At 58.2% G+C, this 9,791-nt stretch overlaps 2 long non-coding RNA genes across 3 annotated transcripts; one reads left to right on the top strand and one right to left on the bottom strand.

Annotated features, from left to right (window-relative positions):
- Positions 1–1,211: 1,211 nt before the first annotated feature.
- Positions 1,212–9,488, top strand: LOC116271334. 2 transcript variants are annotated; one of them, XR_004179896.1, is made up of 2 exons: positions 1,212–4,405; positions 7,925–9,488. It is a non-coding gene; the product is annotated as an uncharacterized LOC116271334 (long non-coding RNA). The 2 variants fall into 2 exon arrangements; XR_004179897.1 differs by having other exon boundaries at positions 4,295–4,405; positions 6,323–9,486.
- Positions 4,292–8,001, bottom strand: LOC108584334. Its single transcript, XR_001899340.3, has 2 exons — positions 7,916–8,001; positions 4,292–6,136 (listed from the first exon to the last, which is right to left on the bottom strand). It is a non-coding gene; the product is annotated as an uncharacterized LOC108584334 (long non-coding RNA).
- Positions 9,489–9,791: the final 303 nt, after the last annotated feature.

Here is a 9,791-nt window from a genome sequence, read left to right as displayed (position 1 = left end):
GCACGTGTCTCCGAGCGCTGGGAGTGACTGAGAGCCGCAGGGCTGACAGAGCCTCTGTGCAGAGCTGCGGGAGCAGTGGGCAGCAGCAGGGTTATGTTCCATTCAGCATCTAGCGTGAGAGTTTGCCAGTCTCCACCCTCTTCCCCCTCAGGGCTTTTTTTTTTTTTTTTTTTTTTTTTTTGAGACGGAGCCTCGCTGTATCGCCCAGGCTGGAGTACAATGCACAGTCTCGGCTCACTGCAGGGGGGCTCTCGGGTTCAAGCGATTCTCCTGCCTCAGCCTCCTTAGTAACTGGGATTACAGGCACCCTCCACCATGCCCAGCTAATTTTTGTATTTGTAGTAGCTGGTCAGGCTGGTCTTGAACTCCTGACCTTAAATGATCTGCCTTCCTTGGCCTCCCAAAGTGCTGAGATTAGAGGCATGAGCCACCGTACCCAGCCCTTCACTGCCATTTTCAAGGCTGCTGGTTGTATTAGGGACCTGTCCTTTGGGGGCTGGTGTACCCCCACATTGCCCCTGGTGCTTTGCTTGCTGGGCGATAGCATGGATGGTGGAGAGCTGCAGCCAGAGTCTGGTGAGATGAGCAGAGTGGCCAGGCTCGTTACCAGCCTTCTCTGAGCACTTCTCTCCTGAACAGACATCCGTCTGTGGTCGTCCTATGGACTTCGGGAGTGGGCAAGCATTCAGCTTTGTCTGCAGGATCTTCCTCCATCTCCTGAGACTGTGTGCCCCAGGCTCGGCACTGCCTCCAGTGTGCTCCTCTCCAGGAGCCCACCTTGGCTCCTGCTCTCGCTATGGCCAGGATCCCCCTTCTCCTCTGTAGTTTGGAAACCGCCCTGCCCTGCCTACGGCCCGTGGCTCTGGCTGAAGGCTATGACCCCTGGACATGGGTGGGTCAACCCAGCCAGCTTGGGCCCAGCCACAAGTGGGTCAGATGCCAGTTCAGCGAGGAGCGGGGAAGATGACTTGCTAAGAAAACAGTCTTAATTATGGTTTTTGTTTTGAGATAGTTTTGTTCTTGGGGCCCAAGCTGGAGTACAATGGCACAACCTTGGCTCACAGCAACCTCTGCTACCCAAGTTGAAGCGAGTCTCCTCCCTCAGCCTCCTGAGTAGCTGGGATTATAGGAACGAGCCACCACACACAGCTCATTTTTGTGTTTTTAGTAGAGACGGTTTCAGCATGTTGGCCAGGCTCGTCTCAAACTTCTGACCTCATGATCCACCCACCTTGGCCTCCCAAAGTACTGGGATTACAGATGTGAGCCACCAAGCCCAGCCAATTAGGGCTCTTTTACCAAAAAAACCCACCACGAATCTTCCTGAGAATCGCGCGCAACCACAGGTTGCGTAAGTCATGGGACGCATGGGAAAGCCAGGAAGAAGGGCACCCCCACGCCCAGCCTGCAGCATCTCGCTAGCTTCCTGGCTGCCTCTCCTCACCCATCTAAGAAGCCAGGGCATCGTTCCTTCTTTGGGCAGGTGCCGCTGATGGCCCAGGTGCTGTTCTAAATATCCTTGAGGTGACCTTGCTGCCTTTGTCTCTGTGAGCCTAGGAGTATATCCTGAATATTTTGTTTTTATATTTCCCATGTTCCGTATTTTTGTTTCTGCATCAGGGTGGAAGCTACTGAGCCGCATCCCCGACACCAGCAGTGAGCTGCCCAGGTCCTTGTGCCTGAGCTGGGCACTGTCTGGGCCTGGGCCGGTGCCATGAGTAGACTCCACATGCACTAGGCCGATCTGGAGCACATGGCTCACCCGAGCTCAGAGCACCAAGACCCTGCATGTGTATGGATGCGAGTCAGGCCTCAGGGAGACCTGAACCCTGGTGGGATTTGGGAGTCTTGGTTTAAGACCCCAGCACTTCCTATAGATGTGGAAATCTCCCACTGAAAGCCTCAAAAGAGTGCACCAAGGCCACTGCCAGTTTGCCCAGAGTGCCCTGCTGAGTCGTCAGGCCTGTTCCTCTGTCCTGCTGTGCAGTTTTAATTGATGGCCGTCCCCGCTCCCCCCCCTCCTTCCAGCCTTCGTCCTTCCAGTTGCAGGGCTGGGGCAGCCTTCTGGGTCTGGGGGCGCCCAGCAGGCTTCCTTCTCCTCTTGCAATGGCCCAGGGGCCGAGAAGTGCATGGTGGGTTGTCCTGGCCTAGAGGTCACGGCTCAGTGCCCAGGTCCTGCCACAGGCTGGGTGCCCTGGTGCTCATGGCGGCCCTGAGCTACATGAGCTGGTCTCCTCCACATTTTGCTCATGAAGAAACTTAGGCCTGGGGTGGCCAGGCCTGGAGGCCTCCATGGCTGAGAGGGGGGCTTTCTGGGGTTGTCCTGGGCAGAGGCGAGCCTCTGCACCACTATCTGATCTTTCCTGACCTCCCACCAGTGGTCTGTCGAGGGAGCACTGAGCCATGAATGATTCCTGAGCTGAGTGGTGTGCGGACGTCACGCGGCCACCATTCTCTCTGTATGGGGGTGGGGCGGGGAGGAACCCTAGACTCGGGTGGCAGCACTGGCCACCTTGCCAGACTTGGACCCCTTTGTGGGAAATGGGGGCCATTTTTTACCAGTTGGGCAGGACCACCCAGCGTCCTCTTCTCGGGAGCTGGCCCTTACTTAAGAGCTGTGGAGTCTGGAGGGTTGGGGAAAGGCAGGGGCAAGCCCAGGAGGCAGGGCCTGTGGGGTGGGCAGCTCTGGCTGGAGTGTTCTTGGGGAGGGTGGAGGAGGATGGGGTCAGGTCTGTGTGGAGTTGAGGTCAACTTGAGGAGTAGGGGGGCCACTGAGGCTCTGGGTCCAGCACCCCCATGCCCGGAGCCCTAGTTGATTTTATCTCAGCCGCGAAACTCAGTTTTGTTCCTCTGATCTAAGAGCAGGTTTTTACAGGTTTGCAGTAGTGGACTTTGGGGAAAATCTCTTGAAACCACTAGGTCTTAGCACCCAAATGGCAGAATTTGTCCATGGATGAAAATAGGGTCCTAGCGCGGCCCTGTGCTTTGTGGCGGAGACACCTTCGGCCTCCCCGTATCGCCGAACTTGGCATTCCCGTGGCCAGCACCTGCCCAAGGCCCCACAGGAGCCTCTCTGGGGGAGGAGGCTGCTCCTGCCCTGACTGGGGTGTGGGGTTGCTTCTCGCAGGTGCTTGGCCCTGGGCCTTGCCTGGGAGACTGACCGGTGTTTCTGAATGGAGGTCTCAGCTCGCCGCTCTCCAGGGCGCCCGCAGGCACCAGCCCCTGTGGGAGTGGCTCGCAGGTGGGAGCAGGACTGGGGGAGGCAGGAGCTGCCCCAGCAGAGCCACACCTAAGGTCTGAGTCCGTGTGGAAGATGGGCCATGCTGGCTTCGCAGTCCCCCCGTCAGATGTATAGCCGACAAGCAGGCCTGGGTCTGGATAAGGTGACAGAAACTGCCTCTTCTGTCTCCCCCACAGGGGCTGCCTGGGGCGCTTGGGCACCCGTCTTGTACTCACACAGCTGGGCCACTGGGCCTCTTGTGCTTGGTGGAAGGGGCTGCCAGGTGTGATGTGTGGGGCACCCCGGGCCTCAGAGGGCGTCTACCCACATTGAGGTGACCGTGATAGCAGCAGGGGCAGTGCCTTTCAGGGGCCCCCCACACAGGTGCATGAGGACACCTTCCGAGGGGTCTGTTTGTAAACATCTCGGCCTCCGTGAGCACTTAGCTGGGGCAAGGGCTCTGTGTGGTGAGTGAGGATCTCAGAGAAAGCCCCGGATGCTGTTGAGTGCAGGTCACTGTGAGCTTCTCTCGCTGCTGGCTCGGGGCCTGTTGGCAGCTGCCCCTGCTGCAAGGTGCCCTCTCCACCCCTAGCAGAGAGCCCCTGACCCCCAGTCCTGGATGTCGGCCGGGGAGGACCTGGGCACAAGGAGGGCAAGCCCAGGCTAGTGGCCATCAGGGGTGTCCTTCAGAGGCTGAGCCCTAGGCCCCTGCCCTGCCCACGAGGGCATCCCAGGGAGAGGTTCTGGGTGAGGTTTTCCTAGAGGTCTTGCAGTTGTGAGGACAGAGGTCCAGGGCACAGTGGCCTCACCTTGGAGTACACAGAGCCAGGCTGTCTCCATACGGAGAGACTTAAACTCACTTAGACCTGGGATGGTGGCCGGTCAGGGTTAGGCTGTAGGCGGCAGGACGTGGCCACACCGTCAGGGGTTTCCCGAGATGCCGCAGGCTCAGGTCTGTTGGGGAGAGGCCTGGGTCACCTGGTGCCTCTGAAGCCTCCTGATGTGACCGGGCCTTGGTGGACCTGCAGGAACTGTCGGCTTCTCACGGACGACTCACCGTGCTCTGCTCTCTTTAGGACGAAACAGGTGCCTATTTAATCGACAGAGACCCCACCTATTTTGGGCCCGTGCTGAACTACCTGAGACATGGCAAACTGGTGATTAACAAAGACCTCGCGGAGGAAGGTAAGCCGACTTTTGAGCATAGGTGCCTTAGCTTTGGGGGCAAGGGCCTGACAAAGGTGCCACGGGCTCCACTTAAGACGCAGATGCCTGCAGCCTGGGCCCCCAGGGAGGAGCAGGCCCTGTACTCTGAAGCTGGGGCCTACGTTCTGGTGCTGAGGCCACGGGCAGCGGCGCAGCTGCCGGACAGGGAGGTCTGGGGACCCTGTGGCTGTGGGGTCCTCCCCGGCTGCAGCTCCTTGGAGGGCTCCCTCTGTGCAGGCTCCAGCTGGCGACACAAGGGGGCGAGGGGCTCCTCCCTGCTGTGACTGAGGTGGTCTGAGCAGGTGTGTGAGGCACATGCCCGGTGATGCCCACGGTGTGGCTCAGGGCCCTGGTTCCCTGGCCTGCTCTCCCTCAGGGACAGCCCAAGGGTGGTATCTCTGTGCCATCACCTGGACTGTGCCTGCTGCTGCCAGCTGCCGTGTTCCATTCTGAGTGGTGGTGGTGCAGGGATGGCACCCACACGCGTGGGCCCAGGCTGGCCTGCCTGTGTGCTGTAGTGCTGGCTTGGCTCAGAACAGCCCGAGGCCTTGCCATGAAGACTGAGGGTTTCTGGGCACCTGCGTGCAGGCGTGGCCCTGCTCCCCGGCGTCCGTGTCTGTGCATCGGTCTGTACTGGGCAGCGTCTCACTCCGTTTTTGCTCTGGGTCTCTGGGCCTCGGCATCTGCCTGCCTCCTCCGAGTTCACGCGGGGCGCGGGGTGACGGGAGCTGTGGCCCAGCCCTGCCCCCGCTCTGAGACTGTGACCCACGCTGCCCACTCCTGTCTCTTTGGCAGGCAATGTCTTTCATATGCGCTCTCTCTGGTCGCCTGGGCAGCCCCTTGTGTTCTGCCATGGAGCCATTTGAGTCCAGGCTTCACTTTATCTCAGTCTGCCCCTAGTGGGATTGGCTCAGAAACAGGCGCTAGACACAAACCACCTGGGCTCGCTGGCCCGCCTCTAACCCGCCTCCGACGCGGCCACTCGCCCTCGGTGCTGGACAAGGGGGCTGTGCGGGACCCGTGCAGGGCTGGGAAGCCTGTGACTCTGAGGCTCTCATCTCTATCCTGCGTGGCCCTGTGCTATGTAGATGGTGGGGTGTTGTCCCGAGCTGCCATGTCCCATGTGTGGGTTCCTCTGGAGACCACCCATGAGGAAGCCCTGAGGCTGGACCCGTGGAATCTGCTCTTAAGGCTCTTAAGGGAGGTGCGCAGTCCCTAAATGCGGCACATTACGGATGGCAGTCTTTAGGAAGAGCTGGAAGTGACCCTCTTAGCCAGCCACAGTCTTCCCTTTGAATGGGGTAAACTGAGGTGCCAGGTGACTGAGACATATGCACAAGGCTGCAGGCCTGAGCGCCACACAGCACCCCACCCAGTGGCGTGGCCGTGAGCAGGTTCCCAGCAGGAAGAGTTTGCCTCCAGGCTTGGAGGGAAAATACCAGCTCCAAACCCTAACATGCCAGAGCCTCGGCACAGACGTGCGCTGAGCTGCATGTAACCAGCACTCCGTACCTGGTGAGTCGCTGGAAGTCACTCGAGGTTGCCTGGGGTGACGTGTGCAGGTGTTTAGTCCACACATCGGCCCCCTCGCCACGGCCCCTCTGCCCGTAATTCCAGGTGCCCAGCTGGGCTGATGTGTCCTCAGGAAGCCTGTTAGGATGGGGCTTGAGCAGCTCCTGCTGGGCCATGCCATGGGTCCTCATGTAAAATCTACAAACAAAGAAACGCTAGCTCTTAGGTGGTGACCACACGCACTTTGAAAGCCGGGTACGTCGCGCCCCCACCTGTGGGAGGGACTGTCCTCTGCATCGCAGGATGCTGAGCAGCTCATCCTCCCCTCCCCCGCTGGGTGCCAGCCCTACCCCTGCCCCAGCTGTGACAACTAAAACTGTCCAGACAGGGCCAAGTGTTCCCAGGGGAGCAGAATCACTCCAGTTGGGAAGCTCTGACCTAAAGCAGTCTCTGGCCACGCTAAGAACTCAGTATCCGGCCGGCCGCCATGTCTCACGCCTGTAATCCCAGCACTTTGGGAAGCCGAGATGGGAGGATCACCTGAGCCCAGGAGTTCAAGACGAGACTGGGCAACACAGCAAGAACCCATCTCTATTTTAAAGAATAACTGAATAATAATAAAAAGAGAACTCAGTATCTGCTGGTTGAAAAAAGTTAAAAGAACAAAACCGAAAAAGCCTGGAGGCGGCCAGGACGCTGAGTGAGTGCTCAGAACCCTTCCACCCACCCACCACGTTTGTGCCATGGCCCCACCTCCCACAGTTTTTCCTGAGGCTGTCAAGCTCAGACATCCAGAACTGCCGTCCCCAGAATCATTCATTCTCTCAGAGTGGCTCACTTCACTCCAGGAAGGTGGCCCCTTGTAACCTGGCGGAGCAGGAGAGCGGCAGCGTGGGACTCCTGTGGTCCTGTCAACTCACGAGGGCACCAGCAGCCGAAGCTGACTCCAGCCCTCAGCAGCACTTGACTGGCCCGAGGCAGGAGGAACCCCGGCCCCACCCTGATTCCACACAACTGCTCCCTAGACTTGAAACTCCAGACTCTGATGCTGCCTCTCAGCCTGCCATCTACCTCCCAGCCACCCTAGACAGCACCTCAGACTTCTCACCAACCCTTGTCGTCAGCTCCCTGGACATCCGCCCCCCACACTGCCGGTGGCTCCCTGGCTGGCGCTTCTCCTCCCGTGACCCGCACCGGCCCTGCAGTCTCTCTCAAAGACCCTCATGCCTGCTGGACGCCGCCACCCTCCCACACCGGCACCCTCCAGGGCCTCCCTGCGCTCTGCGGGACCCTGTCCCACTGCAGCTGGTGTGTGGCCGAGCAACCCTAAGGCCAGGCTCCCTGCCCTCCACCCCGACAGGGGGCAGCACCAAGGAAGCCTGGGCTCCGTGCACATGAGAGCCATGCCTTCCTCACTGAATAGTTTTTCCTAAAGAAATAATTAGGCTGGGCATGGTGGCTCACGCCTGTAATTCCAGCACTTTGGAAGGCCGAGGCGGGCAGATCATAAGGTCAAGAGACTGAGACCATCCTGGCCCACATGGTGAAACCGCATCTCTACCAAAACTACAAAAATTAGCTGGACGTGATGGCGGGCGCCTGTAGCTACTCGGGAGGCTGAGGCAGGAGAATCGCTTGAACCCGGGAGGCGGAGGTTGCAGCGAGCCGAGATGATGCCACTGCACTCCAGCCTGGAGACAGAGCGAGACTCCGTCTCAAAAAACAAAAAACAAAAACAAACAAACACAAAAACGATTAAATCTGCAACCAGAAAGCATCAGCAAACCCAGGAAGCGTAGAATACAACATTAACGTATCACGTGTGTACACGCCACGAAAAATACGCTTTGAAATGCGAAATGCTGATTTCTTTCAAAGTATGCTTAGCTACTTAAAGGCCACCAAATTCACTCTCTCGAATATTAATTTCTATGTTAAAGAAAAGGGAAGTATGGCTTAGATGAAAGTGGTTTTTACCTCTTACAGGCGGACTTCTCTGTGAGCAGCTCTGGAGAAACGTACTGCGCTGTTCCCACGAATGAGTTGGCCCTGGCTGCAGAGGAGAGAGAAGGTCACGCTCGGACTCACGATCTGTGACAATCCAGGGCTGCGAGGTGGGTGTCGCACGTGACGGACCATGCACCCCCAGGAGCCAGACTTGTCCAGGCCACACCGGGGCTGGCTCACGGCTCACCTGCTCAAAGACGCCTGCCTGACATCTGGACACTGGCACCCTCCACCCTGGCGCTCCCACCCGACACGCGCCTGGAGAGCGAGCTGCACACAAGCGTCCAGTGCATTCTGCCGGTGGCACCCGCTCAACGGAGGGCATGAGGACACGGTCCTGGCTGGCTCACTGCAGGACCTGGGGTATCCAAACGTGCCCAGGTACACAAACAGTTGCAGGCCAGAAACAACCTCCTTTCCATCACAAACAGCTTGGGACCTGAGGCGCTACAAAGGGAACAAGACTCAGGCCTCCAGCCCAAGGGCCTTCCTCTACAGAGGAGCTGTGACAGAGCAGAGCCACAGCACGAGCTGGCCCGGGGCCACCACGCAGCTGCTGTCCACACCGGCCCTGCCTGGGCCGGTTCTGAGTTGTCCCTTCCACCTGCCCTCCTCCGGCCAGGCTGAGAGAACCTCACAGCCTCTGCCGCGGGGACCCGTTCCCTTCAGTGAATGATTTTTTTGCGGACTTCATGACTGCCCAGGTGCGGGGGCTCACGCCTGCAGTCCCACTGCTTTGGGAGGCCAAGGCAGGAGGACTGCTCTAGGCCAGGAGCTTGAGACCAGCCTGAACAACATAGTGAGACTCCGTGTCTAGAAAGAATTTCAGGAATTAGCCAGGCATGGTGGTGCACCTCTAGTCTCAGCTACTTGGGAGGCTGAGAAAGGAGGATCGCTTGAGCCCAGGAAGCTGAGGGTGCGGTCAGCCACAATTGCGCCACTGTACTCTAGCCTAGGCAATAGAGCCAGACCCTGTCTCAAAAAACAAACAAAAAACAAAGACTTCATGGCTGCATGTGCATCCTGCCAGGACCCTCAGTGATCCTGCCAAGAACACCAAGGACATCCGCAAACACGCCCCCGCCCCCGCTGGCCTAGAGGAAAGCAAACCAAACCAAGAGCCAAAAACAAACGAAGCCATTCAGCCCTGCAATGAATCAAAGAAATGCAAATTAGAACATGACAGCCTATCACATTGGCAAAGGGGAAAAAGAATAAAAATACATAGCGCTGGCAGGGATCTGAGGGGACAGACGCCGCGCTACGGGTGGGGCTGTAAAATGGCATCGCTTCTGGGGGCAATTTTCCAATGAGCGTCAGAAGTCACAAAGATGTTTGCCTCCCTGACCCTGCAGTTCCCTCTCCATGCCGGATCTGTCCTTCAGGGTCCGGTGTGGCACAGTGACGAGCGCTGCGTCTGCCGGCAGGACGGGACGCCACTCGCTCCATCTACCTATTCAGTGTTTCTGTTCTTTACTATCATCGAGCGTTGCTTTTGTGACTTGTATTTTTTTAAATGCCATCATTAAAAAGTCTAAAAATGTGTCTTTCTCCTACGGACAGATGTATATAATGCATAATTAAATGATTGAGGTTGTCGTGCAGCACACAGAGCCATATGTGTTTTTAAACAGCAACGCTGTGCACAGAGCAAGTCTGTGCACCAACACCCGCCCCATCTCTCAGACGAGTGCTACATAGCGAGCTGCCACGCTGGTAGGGCCCTCGTTGCTGCTACCGCTGCTGCTGTTCTCAGCTTCCTGCAGCCGGACTCTGGGCTCGGATCTCCCGGAATCCTCCCTGCCCTCTCCACCCTCAGGAGCTCCACCCTCAGCTCCTCCTCGCT

Source organism: Papio anubis, chromosome 18, assembly GCF_008728515.1.
Source record: "Papio anubis isolate 15944 chromosome 18, Panubis1.0, whole genome shotgun sequence".
NCBI classification, from domain to species: Eukaryota; Metazoa; Chordata; class Mammalia; order Primates; family Cercopithecidae; genus Papio; species Papio anubis.
This window is presented reverse-complemented; position numbering and strand designations above follow the sequence as displayed.